Source organism: Coffea eugenioides, chromosome 3, assembly GCF_003713205.1.
Source record: "Coffea eugenioides isolate CCC68of chromosome 3, Ceug_1.0, whole genome shotgun sequence".
NCBI classification, from domain to species: Eukaryota; Viridiplantae; Streptophyta; class Magnoliopsida; order Gentianales; family Rubiaceae; genus Coffea; species Coffea eugenioides.
Genome location: NC_040037.1, coordinates 22,680,097 through 22,702,429, shown reverse-complemented (window position 1 = coordinate 22,702,429; position 22,333 = coordinate 22,680,097). Strand labels below are relative to the sequence as shown.

General features: G+C 34.7%; 1 non-coding gene across 1 annotated transcript; it reads right to left on the bottom strand.

Annotated features, from left to right (window-relative positions):
• Nucleotides 1-13,851: 13,851 nt before the first annotated feature.
• On the bottom strand, nt 13,852-13,958 carry LOC113767277. Its single transcript, XR_003467990.1, has one exon. It is a non-coding gene; the product is annotated as a small nucleolar RNA R71 (small nucleolar RNA).
• Nucleotides 13,959-22,333: the final 8,375 nt, after the last annotated feature.

Below are 22,333 nucleotides of genomic sequence, written 5' to 3'. Positions count from 1 at the left end.
CTTTCTTCTCACTTTAATTTGGGGTAGACCTGCTGATTGAAACAGACATTCTGACTCAAAACGACACTTCAACCCTGAATCTATTAGAATTTGCAAGTATATTGGCAGCTTACTTTCCTAGTTTATTCTATTCCCTATATTTTATTCTGTCCAGAACTCTTTGTCAAAATTTTTTCTTTATTGGTCACTTTTCTAAATTCATGCAAATTTACTTTTTAATTACTCTAATGACTCTTCAGTCTAAATTGCACCAGAAAATGCCATCCAACAGAACATATGATTGTCGATAACAATTCACCACGTTGCATTATGATTTTGAGAATATGTTCTCCATGGTTTCCCAGCACTTCATCTTTTTTAACTAGTTAACAAATTAAAGAATTAATTCCATAAAATACTTACGTGCAGAATCTTAAAATACTAAAATAGAAAAAAAGGAGGAAATGGGAAGTGAATAAGAATCCTAAAACTTAGCAGATAGAGGCGTTATGTAGAACAAAAGCGAAAAGCAGACAAGAAAAGAACTTCCTCCTATCTGCTAGAGTATGCGTAGAATTAGAGCTTTCTAAGTTTTTCTCCGACACTGAGGGGTAGTACTTTAACTCAATAACAAAGGAGAAAAGGGGTCAAATAATGGTAAAGTCTAAAAAGTTGCAGCAACTTGATCTTTCTTCTTCACAAGTCCCCCCACAAATATTTTCAATTGACAATACTCAGAAGTACAGAAAGGGAGAGAGAGAGAATTTTAACATAATCATGAGCCAGAATTAGGGTAGAATCCAACAATTGTTGGCCATTTGGTATTTCAGAATAATTTGGATTAGTCATGTGCTTCACATCAAGTATTCATTACTGCTACAAGCAATGTCTGAATCATGATAACATACAGAGTCTAATTGAAACCACTCTCTAGCATGTCAAACATGTCATATGATTTAGATCTCTAAAAATGATTAGGTATTTGGATGGACATAAATGACTTCAAAGGAAAGAAAAGAGAACTGATAAAAGCATCTACCATTGATGAGACATAGCACAACAACAAGGCAAGACGGCATGCCATAATATCAAAATGAAGTAAGAATTTAACAATTGACTTTCTCTCATTTGTAGTTAACGCATACGAAGTATATTATTAGTAGACAATTATCAGATAAATTCATGAAATTGCATCACCAATTGAACATATGTTGTCACCAACCATCTTAAAATACAAAAATCTTAAAACACATTGACTGGATGTGATAGAGGAGGGAAGGGGATAATAATACATAAGCCTAGTGCTTCGCGAAGAAATAAGTAAAAATCTATTTCTTACTTATAGCACCATGACCCTATGAATCCCTATTCACAAGTAATGACATGAACAATATTATTTCCAAGGAACTTTTGTTAGTTTACCACCAAGATCAAAGACATATACTCAAGGTCAAAGCTCATCAATGAGTTTTATAGTCCCACAATATTCCGGTAGTTTCAGCAGAATTGACCACTAGTATGCAATCATAGCCAGGAGCAATTAAATTTACAATATCTTTTTCAATAACATATACAACATCTGATGGTGACTTATCCCATCTCACCTTGTCATTCCTTTGTTGTAGGCAAGTAACTTCCAGCACATTAAGTCATCCAGAAATCCACAGAGTTAATTGAAGTATCCCATGCAAGTTAATCTCTTATTGACCAATTTGCATTTAATTAGTCATGTGGAACAAAATAGTATTTGGAATTATACAGCTAGGATTTACGATAAATAGGTAAAGAGATGGATTACTATAGATAGAATGAACAATCATATGAATCTTACAGCCAAAAATTAAGTTCAGTTTTCTTCTTCAGTAATTTAGCAAGAACCTCTAATGAAAAAAGAATCTCATAATAAAAACTGAACAAACCATTTAGCTTCAAAATGAGAAGATAGAGAGACATCAACACATGAAAGAGAAAATCAACTCCAAATCATTAAAGAAGTTGATAGAAATCCTAGAAATTTGATGAAACAAGATTATAGGGTGAAAGATGAGTAACACTGCAGTCGTCTAACTTCATCATATAATCTCAACATCGCAAAATGAAACTAAGATATCAGTTTTGAGTAATGTGATCAAATTTCATCCTCAAACTCCCACAAGCAACTTCCTTTTCCTCATTGCTCGATGTGGGAGCAGAATATACTTGACCGGCATAATCATGTTGCTTTTCCTTCACAAGGTAATAGTGTTAATCTGTGCTACTAATCAGAGAAACAATGTAGAATGAATACACAAAAATTTCCCAGAGTAGAAGTTTTAGAGAGGAGAGTTGAATTCATTTATTCCTTCCATTTCTTCTACATTTAATTTTATTGAAAAAGGCACATTCTTGGAGGAATACAAGACACAGAACTGAGTCTTAATACATTTACGAATGATCATTGGCATTAAATATCTGAAATGCAATTTGCATCTAATAGCGAATGCTGTTAAAAGGGAAGGAGAGGTGGGGGGGGGGGGTGTTCTAAAAAGAGCTCGAAGGAAATTTAGAATGAAAATCTATGAAAGTCATTATACTTTCAACCATTATAAATGAGGAATATTTGCCAAGTGCTAAAGTAGCATGTCAGGCTTCCGGGTTCAATCTTATGTTACAACTTACAAACAGCAATTATGTGACCAATTAATAGCTAGAGATATGATTCCAGATTGACGACTTGAATCTGCAATGTGGATGTGATGTTAGTGTAAAAATAATTCTACAAAAGGTTCGCCTTGTATCAATCTCTCAATACTTGTGCATCACATTTGTAATCATAAAAAATGAGCAAACTCTCTAACAGCAATCAGCCACCTTCCCATGTAAACAAAAATTACGCAAATTTCATACACTTTGCCAATAATGAAAGTGAGCCCTGGAACCACCAAAATCCAGAGTCAAGTGTCCCCTGTCCAAATCGCAAACATAAGGATTATTCAGTCTCATGTACCAGTAGAAGTTAATATCTGTATCTGGGTACTTTAGCATCTTTTTCATTTTTTCTTTTTCTGTTTAATAGTTCTGGACTCATCTCTTCCACAATCTAGCACCATTGTCTTCCTTTTTCCGAGGCAAAATCGCAAAATACTATACAGGAACAACCATTGCAAAAGATTCTTAAAAAATATATTTTTTTTTCACACTCCTTCTGTAAACAACAGAATCTAGATATCAGAGCAATAAAAGAGCAAACAAGTTGTACATGTGGTACTATAAAGTATAAACACATGATAACACATATTGAGAGACGGAATATAGAACTGAAGCATGTGGTGTTTACTGTTTAGGATGAGATAAAACAAGGGAAGCGGGCCTAGTTGTCTGCATCCTAACATTTTGATTAAACAACAAACCGTCCCCACTATTAATACTGAGAGCTTCATTTTTTGAGAAGCTCCGTCCCAAGTAATCGACACTTCCTCTGCTCCTCACCCCACCACTTGAGGCTTGTGGGGACAATTCCGATGACTTGAAGTAGTCCTAGTAGAAAGAACCCAAAATAAAAAAAAAATAAATCAATCAATCAGAGAATCATTCTTTACCCGGGAATTTTGAGCGCCAGGAGGAGTACAAATATAAATAAGCAAGCAGCCAAGGACCACGCCATTGTTGGACACTAAAAGGAGCTGAGGATCGGCTGAGGGTGTGGGGACTGATTATACCAAGAATAAGGGTGTCAATGGATCCGGCAAATTTTTTCGGTTTTGGGTTGAAAAATAATTCCATTTCCGGATCCAGATCCGATTACTCTAATAAAAAAGGGTTAGATTCGAAACTTTGGATTCCGACCCATATTGGACCCGAATCCAAATAATATATTAATAATTATAAAATATAAATATTTTTAAATACATTTTTTTTACCAAATTAACAATTTAGTAATGCCTTTATAGATTGATTTGTGATTAATTTTGAATTAACTATTGCGAGTTATTTGTGATTTAGTTTTATAATTTGATTTGTTTAAGTTTGAAAATTAAATTTATTATTGGTTTTGGATTTAATTTTGAACCTTCTAAACTCGAATCCGACCTGAACCCGTCGTACTCGGTTCCGGGACTCTAAGGTCAAGACCTATCAGATATACAGATCGAGTCTAGATCTATTACATAAAAACGTGTCCAAATTCAAAATTTTCAATCCGATCCTGAATCTGATCCGTTGACACTCCTAACCAAGAAGCAATCCTGTCCACACAAAAGATGGTGAAATAGCGTACAGTACAAAAAAAAAAAAAACCACGAAAATGGCTGCTTTCCTTTCGTTCTTTGGTTTAACGCAAAATTCGTCCTCTTATTTGGGCACGGCAGGCAAATGCAAGGTTGGGCGGGGGCCTCTCACGCAATTAAGGTTGTTACCCCAATAGGAAAAGTGCAGGAATCGGATAATACTTTACATATGGTTGTTGATATTACTCACTAGTAGTTCCATTTTGTAGAAATAAAACTTTAAATGTAAAATTATGCTTTCATGGAGTACCCGTTCAAGATGATTTTCTTTTGTTTTGAGAGAAACGTGAAGCACCGAGTACCATCATCAAATTTATCTTCTTTTATTACATAAAAAATGTTTATGAATTAATCTTCATGAAACAAGTCTATGAATACACATTCAATCAAATATGAACAACAATTAATTTGAATTTAAATTTTATATTTGTATATATATCATGCATTCAATTGTTATTGTATATATGCATACTGTCAATGTATGTAAAATTAACTTAAAAAAAGATTAACTCAAGAAAATTTCTTTTTAAAAAATTAATTCAAAATTTATTGGTTCAAGGGAAGGAACAACATGAAATCATTGGCTACTTATTCAAGTGGTGGGTGGGGCTTGTCCAAACCTAATAATGGGGCCTCATGCTAACCACCTAAATACAAGTATTCATAGATATCATGCTTTGGGCTTTGCCACCGATGCTGGGGGAGGGGGGATTTATCCTTTTCAATCTCTCCCAGGGCCACAACAGCAGTTGTTTGTGGGCTGGAGAGACAGATGTCGCTTGATAAAGGCTGTTGAAGGGCCCATTCATCTACAAGCTCCTTTGCGCAAATCCCTGGTATGGCCTTCACTGCGCTTGTTTTACGTAACTGGGTTTGGACAGATTTGGTGGCCCAAAAGACTGATCTCCAAGGACAAATTTCTCCAATCAATCATATAGCCTAATTTTGCCCAGGAAAGTATGGAAATGAATCTATGAACAGCCTTGGAACCATCAGGCAACAAAATCCGTTGGCAGCTGACAACTTTGAATGGACAGACTAAGACTTTCCTATGTTACTGTTGTGTAGGTCTTCAACTGGCAAGGGTCTCAACTAGCAGCTCCATAGCTATTGTCAGCACCTTCATCAAATTCAGCTGACCTACTAACTCGGAAATCCAGCTGCTTCTGATGTTTCAAGCGGTGGCGATTATCAAAATCATCCCATCCTTGAAACTGTAAGAAACAAAATGGATTCATACATAAATTTGAATACAATGAGGGGATCTGAATCACATATGATTTGGAGAAGAAAAGGAACCTGGCGAAGAACATCCATTGTTACTTCTGTCCCATGCAGATCCAGAATCGAAAGTTGGCTACACATTTTAAATAGGGTACTGGGGAGGGATCTCAGTCCATTATTACTTGCATACAAAGCCTGCAATACAGAAAAAGATGGGAGCAAATATAGAGTGTCACTATCGCGGCAATTTAAGAAACATTGCACAGCTTTTATTAGTAAGGCAATCTACTGATACATCTGGAAGTTCTAAAAGCACCTACAAGCTTCACTGAGCAAGGGCAAATCCCAAATTCATATACTTGAAAAAGATAAATTGCATTACTTGCCCTCTTTTTGGTGTAGCAAGGCTTGATGTTAGTATTCCGTATCTTACTTTTACTTCCAATTTGAAATAAAGAGGGATACGAGAATAAAGAAATTCCAAGATAACAAAGGATAGTAGATAGACCTTCAAATCTTTTAAATTCCCAAATGTCTCTGGTAATTCTACCAGGAGATTTGATGAGCGATCAACCTGCAGAACAACAAATGACGAGATTCTGAGATAGGGAACTGTGAACAGCAAACATAGGAAACATGAAAAGCTTACTTCTTTGTTATTCGGGTTTGGGCCGTTTGGCAAATGGCTTTACAGAATGTATATAGAAAATAAAAAATAAAAAGTGGAAAAATGAGAGAAAAACTGGTAGAGACGAAGGAGACTTTTACCTCAACAAGAGAAATGCATTCCCCTATGCTTGCAGGAATATCGTTTATCCTGCATTTAGCATTAAATATGTTCTTTAGAATTCATAGTACTGAGTGATATATTTACGCTTTCTTTTGGAACTAATCCTGTCTACTTTCTTTCGATATGGAAAAAAAGCAGATGGAGTGTCAGAGTCAACCATCTAAGCTCAGGATATGAAGTTCATAATCATCTAAAGAAAACATGAGACAACATAACCAAAAACTACGGAAGGAAAGAAAAAACAATTATCTCCATAAACTTCTTTACGAGTTATATTGCTTGAGTAAAAGAATAAAATTCAGATATTTCACACATTACCTATTGTTCGCTGCTTTCAAGATTTGAAGATTTGTTAGAAGGCCTATTTGACACAATGCTTTAGTAACGATAGTTATGATAACGAAATCGTTTTTACCTAATATAACAGGTTGTTGCACTTTTAACGACCATTTGATTACTTGTTAGACCTATCCACCTAAATAGGATAACACCTAAAAATATGGAAGTAAGTTTTCCATCTAAAATAGTAAGTTAACCTTAATAGATTAGTAATTTTTATACCTCAAAAGGTAAATTGGAATAAAGATTAAACTTACTTTTTATATAAATAAATTACTACTTTATATCCCAAACTTACTTTTTAGAGAGTAAGTTTAGTTCAAGTAACAGTAAGTTTTTATACATAAATAGTAATTCTTACTAATAACATGGTAAATTTGATTAATGATCAAAACTTACTGATTTTTGGAATACATGTACAATTTTACATTAAAAAATTATCTCAATCTGGTATTAGAAAGTTTATTTGAAATAATGATAAGATGTTTTATTAATGAGTAAAACTTAATGCCTTAGTTAGTAAGTACTCGTAATATACCTATATGATAAATGATTATAGGTATAATTTAATTTTTTTTGTATTTATATATTTTAAAATACTATGAAAAGTAGTTTCACTTTTCAGATAACCTTGCAAAATATGTAATAAAATTTTGTCATATTATAAGTTTCTAATCATTTTGAATTTTTGAAAAGTTTGAAAGTTTGAATAACAATAACAACAAATCTTCTTAGTTATATATAGAATATCACTTGTTTATATATTTAACACCTATGAGTATATAAATTTACATCTGGAACACAAGAATTAATAAGAGTTAAAGCCCAAACAAAATGAGAAATAGTATAACAATAAAAATGACAAAATTAGTATAACAGTTAATATAAGAAAATCAGTATGATTTGGACTTTTTTCCTTGGGAGATTGTTCATAAAAATAAGATCCAACAATTAAATGAAAATCACTTGCACATATAATCTATTGTATAATTTAAATTAAATTCAGTTAACCTATAAAATGGTCCAAAAATAATTAGCACACTATGATACAAAATTATTTTAACAACAAATTTTTTTTTACTGAAAGTCCCAAATATCCATGACATACATATGAGGGATATTTTACCATATTTGTATCTAACTATAAGCACAAATTTTGTTGCTGAAAATAAAAGACATGAAAACTTGCACAAATATCAAATTTATTAAATCAAATAATAAGAGAGTTACAATCTCTAAAAATTCTTTTTTCTTTTGATAATTACAATCTTTAAAAATTCTTGAATCAAAGAATATAATCCCCTAATACTTCTCTTCAAAAGCACTCCTAATTAAAGTATAACAAATCAAGTTTTTTTTTTAAACATTTTTAATGTAGTAGTTATGTTTACTAAAAAATTAGTAAACCATTCCTACAATGCATTGCTTCTCCTAAAAGTATTAATATTTTGTAAATAAATTGAAATAATTTTGTAAAATATTTTATGCATTTTCACTAATATAAACAATAGAATTTTGCACCTTTAAAATATAAATAGAAAGAAAGGAAAATGGTATGAGTATAAAGGTGACCAAATGCAATAAATATCACATCATGTGTTTAGATATGATTTGTTAAGTAATCAGTAATTTAGTCCTGGCCAATATATGATGCATATTGATTTCTTATAATTTTTTTTTTTGGCTAACCCCGTGCACGGGGATGGGCGCCACCTCGCATTTTATTAACTAGACCTGAAATTACAAAAATCGAACAAATCTTTACCCCAAAGTCTAACCAATCCTTAGCTTCCTAACTAAAGGCATCCCTAACCGATCTAGCCGAATTGCACCACGAGCCAACTGTGGCAACAAGTGTGCGTGGTCATAGACCCTAACCTGTTGCTCAGGGTAGGAAACCCCCACATTAGATAAAATATCAGCAACTGTGTTCGCCTCCCTGTAGCAATGAGTTAGCCGAGAAGAATCGCCTAGCAACTACCAAATCTACCACACCTCCCTTCGGATGTGCCAAGGGCACTAAGACTGCTTTTGAAGAATCCCCACCAGGACCAAGGAATCTATCTGGACCCACACATTGCCAAAACCTCTCTGAGCACACTAGCGAAGCCCAATCAAAAGGGCTAGAGTCTCTGCACGTAAACTGGAGGTTTCCCCAAGGAAAGCCGAAAATGCAAATAGAGGGCTCCCTGATGAATCGCGCAGGACACCACCACCACCGCCCAGTCCTGGGTTGCCCTTAGAGCACCCATCCGTATTTAGCATCAGCACCCCAACCTCCGGCACTGACCAGCGTACCAGTTTAAAACTAAAAGCGCGCGCTGGTCGAGAGGACCAATCATACAGTTGCTGAAACGAATGTACCCCGACTGTGATTCATCGTATAATTTGATACTCATCTATGCATTAAGTCGAACTTTCAAAGTTTGGGGGAACGAAAAATCTTCACATGGAAATTAATAACTAATACCAGTGAATAATAATGCAATTTCTTCTTCTTCTTGTCTTGTCATGATGCTGATTTCATTCACAAAAGTTCTTCTTTAGTACCTTGAAAGTAAAATAAATCGAATTCTTTCTCTATGTTTTGTACATGTACAATGAGAATGCAGAATTCAATTTATAGCGCTTTTGATCAGTCAATCAAACCATGTAAATGCACAGTGATCAATAGATGTATAGCAACATATCAATAAGGTTAAACCAAAAACTATATCTATGCAAATAATTGTAACAAAAGGGAAGTAGAATTACATCTATTGAATATGAGCCAAAAAAGGAAGAAAAGGATAAGAAAGGGCAGAATAGTTACTTCAGTTAACATAGGAATGTATAAAGACATTTTGTCATGTTCTTAAATGATAATATTAACCAAGTTAGATGAGCGATAATTTTAGAGTACAAATTGTTGATAAAATCATCTTGAGAGAGCAAAGTAAGGGTATGATTGAGTCACTACTCGAGATCGACTCGAATTAAAAAGCTTTGACTTGAACTCGATCTCGAACTCTTTGAACTCTTGAAAGTTGAGCATGAGCTCGATCTCAATTTTATTTTGCATTACTCGAGTTTGAGCTTGAGCTCGTGCTCATTGAGCAAAATCGATCTTATTTCAAGTTCGATTGAACTTAATCGAGTTTCAGAAATATAAATTTATATTTTATAATAATTTTAAATAAGGGATAAAATAGACATTTCATACTAAAAAATAAAAAAACATATATATGTGAAGCTCAATTGAATTTAATTAAGCTTGATGAGTTTTCGAGTTTCACATATTAAGTTCAAGCTCAATTCGTCAAGTAGTTTGGACTATTCGAACTCAAGTTTGAACTTGGTCAATGCGAGTTCGATCTCGAATTTTGACCGAACAAACTTGCAAATTATTCAATTAAACTCAACTTATTTGCACCACTAGAGCAAAGTGCCACTAAAACCTGATAACAAGGGGTTTTCTGTAATTAAGCCCAGACTTGAAGAGGCAAGTAGAAGAAGTCTAAAGCTGGAGGTTTTAACAACTTGCCTTGTTATGGGTTTTTAAAGGGTTTTTAACACTTTACCAATCTTACATTTATTTATTTATATTTTTTGGTAATAAAAGTTTGGGTGGATTTAGTTTTAGTCACCACCACCGGATAGGATATACTTTCGAAACCATAAATCGCTTATAGAGATTTTTACCGACAACCCACCAACATAACTCTCACATTGGCAACGGAATTTGAACACACGATTTTTTGTGAGAAAATGATCTGTCCTTGCCAAACTAAGTTAACTATGTTCGATGTCTTACTTTTTACCTCCAATAATTTAGTCCCTAACATTATTTACTGATCATTTAAACCCCTTTTTTAGGTCACTTTTGTTAATGGACTCTCTTACCCTGCTTTTAACCTCTGGTGCTTTGAACACTTAACGCTTGTTCTTTGGCATTGTTTTGTTTTTCGTCTTTTTTCTTCTCTTACCAAAACTAACATCATAATTCACAAAATTCATATCAAATGATCCTCATCATGAGTAAAACATGAAACTAACAACCATTGATTATAAGTTAACAAAAAATCAACAAAATTCAAGCTAAAATGGTTAGTTTATGACATGTATCTCAATTCTTCAAAATGAACATAATTTCTGCAGGATCATTTTAGTCGAAATACCATGATTAACCACCACAATTAAACAAAATCAAGCCACTTATGAGGAATTTGAGAAAATTCCCAAATGAAGGCAAAATGGGTTTCTTGGTTGAAGTCCATTTTCAATACCTAATTCTTAATATTTTTACATCAAATAAATTCTAGTTGTGTCAATGATTGGAATGGTGTATTAATTTTTTATTTTATATTCTCCTGATAAACTTTTAAATTTATTCCTAATTTTTTTTAAAATTTTAGTTGATGAAAATATAAGGTCAATGACCAAGTAAATAGAGACGCTTGAGGTTAGAGGGAAACTTATTAAACTTTGTTAAACGAAGGACAGATTTGGCTTTTGACTCGAAAACTACACAACACCAGTAATAATTGTTAGTATATTAGGTGATTCAAATTCAAATTGGGATTAGGTGGCAGGTATTCAAGGGTATTAATGTATACACTGTCTATATATATAAAATTAACCTTTAATGTTGAAGCCTAATGATAAGAGTTTATTTTACGTATTTTTAAGTGCATTTTATTAGTTAATTTTGAGTTGATTATTTAGTTTTATAATTAAAATAAAGAGGTTTTTGGTAAAATTATATATTTTTGGTAAAAGTGGATAATATTGCATTTCTATTGATTTTAATAGTAAAAACTTCATTTTTATGCAGGAATAATGAATCAATCACCAAAGGAGGTCAATTGAGGTGAAAAATAGAGATTTGGTGATGAATTTAAGTGGCAACAAGAAGAATGAAGTGAAAAACGTTCAAGTGAGGAAATGCAATACAAGTCAGTTTTGACACTTTTCAGTATTTTGACCATATCTGGAGCTACACTTATCGGATTGAGGTGATTTTTTATACCATTTTAAAGCTAAGAAAGAGACCTACAATTCGTATGAAGACATCGAAATCCATTTCTGCCATCTTCATGGGCAAAACGTTGGAATACAGAAGCTGCACCCTGTGGTCGGAAGTTAAAACAGAGGTTTGAACAGGTGACAGTATTTCGATCATATCTCAGGCTACAAAGCTCCGATTTGGATGATTCTTGAAGCATTGGAAAGCTAACTCAAAGGGCTACAACTTTTGTGTTTTGCACAAAAGCTAGTTCGGCCTTTATGATAGAGAAAATCGCAGATGAAGTAAGGCCAAAGTGAATACGCGAGTACACAAAACGTGACTTGTAACCGCGTTTTGTGTAGGCGCGTTTTATAGCCGAAATTCTGCAATTTGACTCAGCCAATTCTCTTGTGTTCATACCACTTTCCAGCTATAAGATGCAAGGGAATTCGGTGCACATGCTTCAGAAGAAAAAAGGGCAAGAAAAGTGGCTTATTTTCAAGTCAAAAATATTGGTTTTTGACTATGCTAACAAAGTGGAGATTTGGGAATCAAAGGATAGAATTTGACTTGGAAAAATGGAGCATTTGAGTGTTTTTTATGCAGAGATATGGGGAGAGATCTGGAGGACTATTCGTAGCTTAGCTTCTTACAGAAAAACATAGTCTCTCTAGCTAGGTACTTGCAAGGGGCAATTGAGGTTTCATCTTGTAATCATCTTAGTTCAAGACAAAGGAGATTTTTGGAAGGCTTTACCATATCTTGGCTAAGACTTTCTTTACTCTGTTTGTATTTGTAATTCCTGATGATTTACATTAATGAAGTTATGAGTGTTTCATCATTCATGAGTAGCTAATTTCCCTTATCTAGGGAGTAGATGAAGCTTATGGCCAAATGATATGAAGTGATTGTGATTTATGCTTGTTATATCTTGTATTAACTTATCTACTTGTGTATGTTGGATTACTTGTTGTTGCTTGATCACCAATAGCAGGTTTATAGTTGTTTTTACTCATTGAGAAATGGTAAAAATAATGGAATGACACAAGTAGAACTTGAGTTGTATATTCATGAGAATAGAAATACATTCAAGTGGATGAAATCTGCATTTCATGTGTAAATAAGAACAGATTTAGTATTTACCAAGAGATTAGGAAAAACTAATCTGTTTTAACCCATTATTATCATGAGAATGTGATTTTGGTATTTCTGGAAATGAATCCTTGGTTAAACAAGAGCAGTAACAAGTGTTGAATTAATTCATTTTAGATCTTTTGATTCATAAGTGGAATCTACATCCCTAGATCTTAATATTTAGTGAATTCTACTCCCCTTGAGATATTGCATTTATCTATTTAAGAATTTTTGTAGTTGAATTAAAATATGAAGTTTCTGCTCAAATTAATGGTGAGTCTAAATAATAGAGTAAATTAGTATCTAATAATTGTTTTAAATTGCTCCTCGTGGGATCGACCCGATACACATCTCGTACTACAATTACGACCTGTATACTTGCAGTCCAACGGGTGTAAAATCGGAATTAAACTTGCATTGATAAAAAAAATCCCGTCAAGTTTTTGGCGCCGTTGCCGGGGAGCGGCAATATTAGAGCCTAATCATCTTTATTAATTTAGACAGCTTTATTTTTTAGATTATATTTAATCTTATATTGTAATCAGTTTTTTTTACCATTGAAGTTGCATAATATCCCTTATTTCTGTTTGTAGTGTATGCACCGGGAGTCTCGAGAAGTCGCACCTTTCGATTCAGAAATTGAGAGGACACTACGTAGACAAAGGAGGCACACACAACAGCAAGAGGAACAAGAGATTTGGCAACCGATAGAGGAAATTTTGATAGAACTACCATTTGAAGAAGAAATGGCCGAAAATGACCCAAATAGGCGAGTTCTACGAGATTATACTCTACCGGGAACACAAGGATCTCAAACAAGCATAGTAAGGCCTACGGTAAATGCTAACAATTTTGAGATTAAACCATCACTTATCCAAATGGTTCAACAATCTCAATTTGGAGGTAATGCAGTAGAAGATCCTAATACACACTTAGCTACATTCTTGGAAATTTGTGATACAATTAAAATGAATGGAGTTAGTGATGATGCCATAAGGCTAAGATTGTTCCCATTTTCATTGAGAGATAAGGCCAAACTTTGGCTACACTCTCATGCTCCTAATACTTTCACTGGATGGGATGAACTATCAAGAGCATTCTTAAATAAGTATTTTCCACCAGGTAAGACTGCTAAGTTTAGAATGGATATCACTGGTTTTAGTCAAATGGAAGGAGAATCATTATATGAAGCATGGGAAAGGTTTAGAGATTTGCTTCGGAAATGTCCACATCATGGACTGCCGGAGTGGTTAATCATACAAACCTTCTATAATGGTTTAGTTTTTTCTACTAAAACTATGATTGATGCAGCTGCAGGTGGAGCTTTAATGGGTAAATCACCCCAAGAGGCTCATAATTTGATAGAAGAAATGGCAGCAAATAACTACCAATGGGCCAATGAGAGAGGTAATACAAGACGTCACGCAGGTATGATAGAAATGGACACTCTCAATATGCTGAGTGCTCAAATGAATAATGTGATGAAGTTGCTAAATAGACAAGGTGGAGTTGGTCCAAGTTCATCTAATGCACATGTAGCGTGTTGTTCTATATGTGGAGGTGAACATGATAGTAATGAGTGTGTTGATTCTGAGCAGGTACAATTTGTTAATAATTACAACCGAAATGCTCCAAATAATCCCTACTCGAATACTTACAATTCGGGGTGGAGAAATCATCCAAACTTTGGATGGAAAGATCAAGGCAATCAACAAAGGCCAACCAATCCGCCGGGATTTCAACCAAGGCAACCCCAGGCTGAAACTAAACCAAGTTGGGAGATCGCGGTGGAAAAACTTGCTAAGGTGACTTCGGATAGATTCGAGCGAGTTGAGGGGCGGTTGGACCAATTAGCTGGGATGTACAGAAACTTGGAGGTTCAAATTGGTCAAATTGCCAATGTGATCAACAATAGAAACCCTGGTGAATTACCAAGTAAAACCGAAGTGAATCCGAGAGAGCATGTCAATGCAATCATTCTTAGAAGCGGTAAAACGGTTGAAGGATTCGATTTTGAAAATTCAGGTGGTGAAAAAGACAAGAAGCAAGCAATTGAAGGGGAGCAAGAAAGTCAAAATGATCATGTTATCATTGATATTGATGCACTTCATCCCAAATTAAATTCTCATTTAAATTCTAATGTGATACCTTTTCCTCACAGGTTGAAGAAAGATGGACAGGATCGGGAGTTTGAAAAGTTCTTCAAAATGTTTAAACAATTGCACATTAACATTCCTTTCATTGATGCTATAACACAGATTCCCTCTTATGCACGTTTCTTGAAAGACATCATGTCAAAGAAGAGGAAAATTGTAGATAATGAGATGATAGCATTAACGGAAGAGTGTAGTGCATTGATTAAGAATAAACTCCCTCCTAAATTGAAAGATCCGGGAAGTTTTTCTATTCCTTGCACTATTGGTCAATTGCATTTTTTTAATGCTTTATGTGATTTAGGTGCAAGTGTATCACTTATGCCGTTATCGGTTGCCCGGAGATTGGGACTTCAAGAGCTAAAAGCTACCAATATTACATTGCAATTGGCGGATCGGTCAATCACACGTCCCATGGGTATTTTGGAAAATGTGCTCATAAAGGTAAGACAATCTATAATACCTGTGGATTTTGTTGTCTTAGATATTGAAGAAGATGTGAGAATGCCAATTATTCTAGGACGACCGTTTTTAGCCACTGCACGAACTATAATTGATGTAGAAAAAGGTAAGCTTATATTACGGGTTAATGGTGAGGAATTGGAATTCAATTTGGATAATAAAGAAGGGAGTATAGAGCCTACTGCTCTTGTTTCTAATATGCCATATGATGAAAAGGTTAACCAAGAAAGGACCGAAGAAGTTAAATTTATAAATGTCCTTGGTACTAACTTTCATGGTGTAGGAACAAAGGAGGAGAAGATAAGGATGGAAGTTGGCTTAATAAATTCGCCATTCCATGAAGAAAATGGTGAACAGTTGAGCCAATTCAGAAAAGACAAGCAAAATCCACTCCAAGGTGAAGTTGAGCCTCTCTATGACAAGTCTAATATTCCTCCTTGGCAATTGAGGAAATTGGACTATGAAGATCAATGCATGGTTCACCACATGGTGGATTGGTTCGGGAGTTTCGACCCATGGGGAGAAAATCGCTCCCTAATGCTCTAAAGTGATTTAACTCTTTCAGTCGAGCCAACGACTATAAACAAAAGCGCTAATTGGGAGGCAACCCAATGTTTATGTTATTTGTGTTAATTTTTTGTGATTTTTAGATTTGAATAAGTGTTTTAGTTAATTTGTTGTTTTTGTGTGATAGGGTTGGCAAATGGAAGCAAGAATGACCATTTGAGGTGAAAAGGGCAAATTTTGATCAAGCAACTCAACCCCTCGATTTGCATTAAAGGTGTTTTTGATTCATTATAAAGGGGTAAAATGCATGTTTTTAATGTTTTACATTTGTTCCAGTCATTAAAATTGGCAAACAAATGATCTATGGTGCATTTTGAGTCATTGGGGTACCTTTTGTAATTTTTCAAAAGTTGAAATTCTGCTAAAAATCGAAGCAGAAAACGCGTTTTCAAAGAAAACGCGACTACAAGTCGCGTTTCTCAGAATCGCGTTTTCAATTCTGCAACTGCAGAAAAGAAAACGCGCCTTCAAAACGCGATCCAAAGTCGCGTTTTAATGGAAATCGCGTTTTCAAGCCTGGATCAAGGCTCAAAAACGCGACTTCTGAAACGCGACTCTAAGTCGCGTTTTCAAACACAGTCGCGTTTTAAGTGCTGCAAGATTTGGGAAGAAAACGCGATTTCAGAAACGCGAGTTGAAGGCGCGTTTTGAGTCGCGTTTTGTGTGTCTGAATATAGCCTTCAGAAACGCGATTTCAGCTTCATTTTTTTCCTCTCTTTTTAATTTTTCAGGCGCGTTTTTCTTCTTCTCTTCTACCCACCTCACAAATCTTCATTTTTACTCCATAATCTTGCTAGAAATCATCACCCCAACACCTTTTGAGCTTCATACAACCTTTTTAACCGATTAAAATTCAAGAAAAACACTTAAAATCAGGTTTTTGAAGCATTGAAGGTTAGGGTTCTTAAACTCCAATTTCTTCAATTGGAGGTCAATTGGAGGTTGTTTCATAGGGCTTTTTGCATTTTTAGCATCACCAAACATCCTTCTACGTGACTGAGGTAAGTTTCTTCATCAAATCTTTTGATTTTAGAAGTTCATATTTTTTATCCTGAGCTATCTGACATCTTTTAATTTCGAAAATTTGATGAGGTTCATGGCTATTTTTGATTTTATTCATGATTATTATGATTGTTTAAGCATGTTTAAATGTTTAAATGTAGCAATTTATTGGTTTTCAAGTACTTTAAAATTCACAATTGCTATATTTAGATGAAATTGGAAAAAGGAACTAGGATGTTTTTGAGCCATTGGTGATGTTAAATTATGGTTAAAAAGGGTTAGTTGATGATGTTTAAGCATGTGCATTGTGTATAGTGAGTAATTTGGTTGATTTGGTGAGTTAGTTAGTTTAATTTTTGCCTAAACATGATTATAGCTAAAAGCATATTATTATTGTTAATTCTAAATAGTTATAATCATAATTGCTCCTATTTTCACTAATTGAATTATAATTGATACATATCTTGTGTAATTTGGTGATTTTGGGCAACTTTAGGCAGAAAATATGTCTTGTACGATCATTGAATGATTAGAACTTGAGCAATTGTATTTGAGGTTATTTGGATTAATGCTGAACTTTTGTTGCCAAAAAAATGAGTTGTAGTACATGTGAATAATTGAAATATTTTTTAGGTACTATGCCAAGAGGAAGAAGAGCGGTACTTTCATCCTCTAGTAGTGAGGAGAGGGAGGTTAATGAAGAGATGGAGGTGACTGAAGAGGAGAATTCACCTTCTCCTCCACCAATTAACCGTCGACCTGGTGAGGGCACCTCCCGTGGAGCGGGAAGATCGGTATTTGACAGTGCTAGGTTCAACACTCGCAGGAATCAGGAGTGGCATGAGGCGCGTGCTAATTTGGAGTTTTTGTTTGAGATGCACGTCAGTCCACCAGTTGAGATGATGTACAACATCTCAGAAGCTTTTGCTCAGCTAGGATGGGCTCCGATTCTCACCCTTCCAAACCATTACTACCCAGACCTGGTGCGCGAGTTTTACGCCAACATTGAAAGTAAGGCGCGCCATAGTGGAGAAATAATTGAGTCCTGGGTGCGTGGAAGACGAATCACCTTGTCACGGCAAGATTTGGCTGCTATTTTGGGGTGTATGGATGACGGACGTCCAGTAGACTTGAAGAAGGAGTTTGTTCCCCCGAATAGGAGGTGGGATCCATCATTGGCCATGGCTAGGTTTGGTCTCGAGTACCAACCTTTTCGCTCTACCAGAAAGGAGACTATATTGGCAAATGTATTCGAACCTCGTCATCGGCTTATCATTTACATGATGGCTCACAATGTCATCCCAAAGAAGACGGGGCACACGGAGGTTCGCAAGAGCGATATTTACTTCCTTGATTACATGTTCCACAACCGAACTTCCCCGTATGCTCGAATTTCATTGCCGAACATCATCATCAGCCACATTAGGTCTACGGCGAGGCGTAAGACAACTTCTTTCAAACTTTCATTTCCTCGTCTACTGACTTTAATCTTCCCCCGTTTTGAAGTTCCCTTGGAAGGCATGCGGCGGGAGTATGTTCCACCACGTGCTGAGATGACTATCACTACTCTTCGCCGCCTTGGTATTGGCACGGGAGACATTCCACGCCCTGTTCAGGAGCGGAGACAAAAGGCTAGACATGGTCGCGATGGAGCTGGACCATCTACTGCAGCACCACCTCCTCCTCCGCCACAGACCAACTGGCAGCGGCTTTTCGGTCGCTTGGACGACATCGACCATCATTTAGCCAGAATGGATACTCGCCTGGACCGAATTGAAGATCATTTAGGCACACGCCCACCTCCCATCGATGATGATGAAGATGGCGATGAAGAGGATGATTGAGGCTTCCCTTTTGGCTGGCTTTTCTTTTGTTTGCTTGTTATTTTTATCTTTTGTTTGAAAAATGTTAACTTACATTCCTTATTTTGAATATTGGAACTTGTGGCAGTAACTAGTAGATCGTTGACTGTGGATGGTTGAGCGGTCGATGACTCATGATTCAAGGCTTCACTGGACTGCAGTCATCTCACTTGGGGAGTCACTTGTTCCTTTCTTTTGTTTCTTTTCTTTTCTTTCCCTACACATTGAGGACAATGTGTATTCTAAGTGTGGGGGAAGAAATGTGTGGTACTTGTGATTTTAGTTGTGTTTGATATAATTCTTGTGCTTAAATGGTGTTTCTTGTGGTTGCTGGCAGGGAGATTTAGTCCACTTTTAAGGGGAGACTCTGTCAAAATTTTTCCAAAACCTTATACATATATATGTTATTAACTATAATAAATAAATAAAATTTTGTCACTTATCCTTTTGAAATAAATATATGCGGTTTTGATACTTCTTTTCTCATGAAATTTGGAAATGATTTTTATGTGATTATAATTTTTACATCTATAGGAAAGTATATCTAGTAAAGTGGAGAAAATTATGCCTACATTTTGTATATTTGATGAAAATTCTTCTTTTTATCTAATTTTATAAGATAAGAAATTAATATGGTTAATAAGTGTCATACTCTTCTCATGATTACTCTTAGAGGGAATTTTATTATATATTGTTAAAGAAAAAAAAAATGGTTATTCTACTCCAATGATTCTCGTACCGAGTAACCGGGGGTTGGCATCTACAAATGTCGACATTCGCGTAAAAAGGTACTTGAATTAAGAGTATGCAAAGCAACTTGAGTATGTGAAATGTTGAGTAACCGGGGATCTGCATCTAAAAATGTTGATCTTCGCGTCAAAAGGCATTTTTCACAACTTAAGTAATATTTAATCCTTAAAATATATATATATATATATATATATATATAAAAGTAAATTAAATCCCTCTTTAAGAAAAATAAGAAGTTGATCATGAGATTAGTTAGCATCTTTATTGACTATAGGAGTTGCTTGCTTGCGAAATTGGATAAAAATAAGAAGTTGAGTTGAATTGGTAAAATTATGGTATACTTGGCTCTTCTTTGCTTGATATTATGAGTACTTGAACTTAATGGAAAGATCACATAAGGGTTATTTACCTTGATTCAAGGAAATGGAGTTGAAATACTACATATGTTTATTTCAAATTTTTGGATCATTGATGGTTGGAATTTTATATTGCTTGAGGACAAGCAATGATTCAAGTGTGGGGGTATTTGATAAGAGTTTATTTTACGTATTTTTAAGTGCATTTTATTAGTTAATTTTGAGTTGATTATTTAGTTTTATAATTAAAATAAAGAGGTTTTTGGTAAAATTATATATTTTTGGTAAAAGTGGATAATATTGCATTTCTATTGATTTTAATAGTAAAAACTTCATTTTTATGCAGGAATAATGAATCAATCACCAAAGGAGGTCAATTGAGGTGAAAAATAGAGATTTGGTGATGAATTTAAGTGGCAACAAGAAGAATGAAGTGAAAAACGTTCAAGTGAGGAAATGCAATACAAGTCAGTTTTGACACTTTTCAGTATTTTGACCATATCTGGAGCTACACTTATCGGATTGAGGTGATTTTTATACCATTTTAAAGCTAAGAAAGAGACCTACAATTCGTATGAAGACATCGAAATCCATTTCTGCCATCTTCATGGGCAAAACGTTGGAATACAGAAGCTGCACCCTGTGGTCGGAAGTTAAAACAGAGGTTTGAACAGGTGACAGTATTTCGATCATATCTCAGGCTACAAAGCTCCGATTTGGATGATTCTTGAAGCATTGGAAAGCTAACTCAAAGGGCTACAACTTTTGTGTTTTGCACAAAAGCTAGTTCGGCCTTTATGATAGAGAAAATCGCAGATGAAGTAAGGCCAAAGTGAATACGCGAGTACACAAAACGTGACTTGTAACCGCGTTTTGTGTAGGCGCGTTTTATAGCCGAAATTCTGCAATTTGACTCAGCCAATTCTCTTGTGTTCATACCACTTTCCAGCTATAAGATGCAAGGGAATTCGGTGCACATGCTTCAGAAGACAAAAGGGCAAGAAAAGTGGCTTATTTTCAAGTCAAAAATATTGGTTTTTGACTATGCTAACAAAGTGGAGATTTGGGAATCAAAGGATAGAATTTGACTTGGAAAAATGGAGCATTTGAGTGTTTTTTATGCAGAGATATGGGGAGAGATCTGGAGGACTATTCGTAGCTTAGCTTCTTACAGAAAAACATAGTCTCTCTAGCTAGGTACTTGCAAGGGGCAATTGAGGTTTCATCTTGTAATCATCTTAGTTCAAGACAAAGGAGATTTTTGGAAGGCTTTACCATATCTTGGCTAAGACTTTCTTTACTCTATTTGTATTTGTAATTCCTGATGATTTACATTAATGAAGTTATGAGTGTTTCATCATTCATGAGTAGCTAATTTCCCTTATCTAGGGAGTAGATGAAGCTTATGGCCAAATGATATGAAGTGATTGTGATTTATGCTTGTTATATCTTGTATTAACTTATCTACTTGTGTATGTTGGATTACTTGTTGTTGCTTGATCACCAATAGCAGGTTTATAGTTGTTTTTACTCATTGAGAAATGGTAAAAATAATGGAATGACACAAGTAGAACTTGAGTTGTATATTCATGAGAATAGAAATACATTCAAGTGGATGAAATCTGCATTTCATGTGTAAATAAGAACAGATTTAGTATTTACCAAGAGATTAGGAAAAACTAATCTGTTTTAACCCATTATTATCATGAGAATGTGATTTTGGTATTTCTGGAAATGAATCCTTGGTTAAACAAGAGCAGTAACAAGTGTTGAATTAATTCATTTTAGATCTTTTGATTCATAAGTGGAATCTACATCCCTAGATCTTAATATTTAGTGAATTCTACTCCCCTTGAGATATTGCATTTATCTATTTAAGAATTTTTGTAGTTGAATTAAAATCTGAAGTTTCTGCTCAAATTAATGGTGAGTCTAAATAATAGAGTAAATTAGTATCTAATAATTGTTTTAAATTGCTCCTCGTGGGATCGACCCGATACACATCTCGTACTACAATTACGACCTGTATACTTGCAGTCCAACGGGTGTAAAATCGGAATTAAACTTGCATTGATAAAAAAAATCCCGTCACCTAAAATAATAAAAGGTTAAGGTGGTAAAGTTGTTAAAAAAAAATGGCTATTGAAGGTATGAAAAATTTATCACTAAAAAAAGGTCACTTATGCAAATAATTGACGAGAAAATGGAGTAATTAAATGAAAAAAAGACCAAGTAGCATATGTTGTATAGTTTTATTTGGATATTAAGTATTTGTCACCAAGCGAAAATTTTCGGCCGTTACTTCAATTTCAGCTTTCAGGTAAATTACAGTATGTCACTTCAACTTTGTTGTAGTAGAAAAATTGTTATTTCATGTTTATGTGAAATGTTAAAGTTACCTCATTCATTAGTTACAAATTAAATGCCTAACATGTTACGAAATCATTAATTCAGAATGCAATT